The sequence below is a fragment of the Toxorhynchites rutilus genome, chromosome 1, assembly GCF_029784135.1.
Source record: "Toxorhynchites rutilus septentrionalis strain SRP chromosome 1, ASM2978413v1, whole genome shotgun sequence".
NCBI classification, from domain to species: Eukaryota; Metazoa; Arthropoda; class Insecta; order Diptera; family Culicidae; genus Toxorhynchites; species Toxorhynchites rutilus.
Window position 1 is genome coordinate 49,326,007 of NC_073744.1, and position 2,797 is coordinate 49,328,803.

Consider the following 2,797-nt stretch of genomic DNA (forward strand, 5'->3'; position numbering starts at 1 on the left):
AAAGTCAATCTAAAACAAGGCTGGCGGTTGGACTTGTGCTCTGGTGGACCACTTGGCTGCAAGGGCCTCGTCGGGACCGTATCGGCTCTGTGGCGGACATGACTGAGTATTGGCTTTTTTGGACATTGCAATTTTTTGAACTTATATCTGTAAATAAAATCAGTTCGTTTTTCATGTTTGCTAAACTGATTTCAATGTTGAAAAAAAAAATATCTTTTAGATAACTCGTCTTGCTCAAACCTCTGTAGGGGAAGGAGGCGGGACCATCATCATCATCATCATATGGTTTCGAGAAAAAATGAATTTTAATTTTCAAAATATTTTTTTTTTCAATGATTAGATTAGATATAAATAGCCCTTAAAATTTCCAACAAGTTTTCCATACATCGGACGTTGGGCACATTTACATAGAAAGATTTGTTCGAGCAACAACTTTTTAATTTTTTTTCTTTGAAAAAATAGTATTAATGTTCAATTCGTAACATTTTTATGTATAAATTATCGCAATTTACATACTCTGCTAACTTTTCTCTATTTAGAAACATGTCAAGAACATTTATTTATTTATCTTATTTTTCTTTATCTGTATTATAGTGATTTTCAACTCATTAGGCTGGTTCGTCACTTTTACTTCCATTTTTGGAAGAATGTCGGGAGTGAGAATTGAACTCGTGACCTTTAGCGTGAGAGGCATGGATGTTACCACTACGCCAGATTGCCTCCACCATGTCAAGAACATGTCAAACGTGAGAATTAATATATATATATATATATATATATATATATATATATATATATATATATATATATATATATACGTTTTTGAGAAAAATCAATTTTAATTTTTAAAATAACTTTTTTATCAGCGACATTTTTGGTCTTTTTTTCCCACATTTCACCCTTTGACAAAAATTTTGTAGGTATCATAGTTTCTAAGTTATAAATTTTTGTAAAAAATCAAGAAAACAAATTTGGTTTTCCCAAAAAGTAATCTAATTATTTTTTGAATGTTTCAAGTATGCAAAGTTGCTTAAATTACCCATGTCTTAACACCCACGACATTTCACTGCTATCAGAGATGGTGCTGCCAACGGCCAGTCGAGTTGGCATGAAATTCGTCTATTATTTTATGCAATGTGAATTTTTTTATGGAATGCCGAAATCGATTGTCTCAAAAATCTCATCAATCCATTATGAAATGACTGAGCAATAAGCATTTGAAATTGGACATTTTTCACAATGCTACCGATTTTCGTTTTTCAATTTGCACCCCCAATATGCTCCCGACAGAAGCAGTCCTACGCCAAAACACAAATTCTCGGTATATATTTGACAGAATGTACAAGTGCATCGCAAACGAGACTGGGTGGTTTGGGTGTATTTTTCACACGGTAATTCGCTAATTCCGACTTACGTCCCATTAGTTCTCATTTCAACACTTTATTATTGAGTTCGTATGCAAATCACCAAACAGATAATTTTGTTTCCCACATCGCGAAAGTTAGGAACAATAAAACGCCGCCACTTGTCGGCAACACTTTGTAATTAGTGGTGCTTGCAGAAAGTGTCGGCACTGCTTCACATATGAGACCCCTTTGGTGGGGACTCTCTCCTGATCTGCATGGAAGGCCGGTTCTGCGATAGCTAATAATCGCGTGATTAATTCAAATAAAGAGCCACAACCACGTCTCGTGCGCCGCAATGAAAGGTCGCCGAAATTCACGCGCGTCGCCATTGCCGTGCCATTTGTGTGCGTGCAGTTTAATTTGATTTCATTTCGCGCGCGTCTTCTCTCGTTTGCGCACAACCTGATGAGCAGCGGTAAGCATAGGGCAGCTCATAGTTCAGTGGGCATATTGTTGAAATGTGGGTTTTCTTGGTTGATGATGAATGCAACTGACGGGTGTGGTAAGTGTTGCCAGGTACGCTTGATGTGCAATGGAATTGTTGAAATTGCACTAACTATTCACTGAACAGTTTTCCTTTGCAACATACCACTCGAATTCATTGCGAATGTAAAGATTTACACATAGTGTACTGCAATTGCACAGTAATTTGAATTTTTATAATGTTCCAGACATTTATAGATCTGTTGTTTTTGACGTAGGACTACGTCTTTCATTTCTATACCGGGGTGTAAAATCAAAGTTTCGAAAACGAAAGCGTTACGCCGGAGACCGAGATTTTGAGTGTTAATAGCTCCTAAACAACTGAACGAAATGGTATGATAAACACTTCATTCGAAAGATAAAATGTCTACGCGTTCTATACTTGTTACTTTCTGATCCAAAAACTTGTTTCAATAGTCTTAAATTTGCTTTCAAAATAGGCTATTGAAATCACCAATCGGTATATAAGCGAGCGGCGCTCGGAAATCCACTCAGTTCTAATTGAATAGCGATTGGAGCATGTTGTCGCTGTTGTGGTGAAGCTCTTCATTTATCATGAAAGCGCGGATGAACGGTGTCACCAAGAGCCTGTTTGTGCACCTTAGGCCAGAAGGGAATCCATCAGGAGGAGAGTGATGCTACAAACGGTTCCCCGGGAAGATCTCGAAGCAGCCGCTACACACACACATACACGCACGGAATTCTTTCCGTTTGGATCGAGAAAGATCAGGAAAATAATCTGCCAGTTCCTCTAGGAATTTAAAAATACATTCATGTGAAAGAGTTTATTTGAATGTTTTCTATCCATGTAACACTGTGACCAAATATGTTTCAATCAAGTGCTATTAACAGATGGTTATCGAGTTAGCATTAACCACTGGTGGGCTTCCAGTATCGAGGAAAATGTG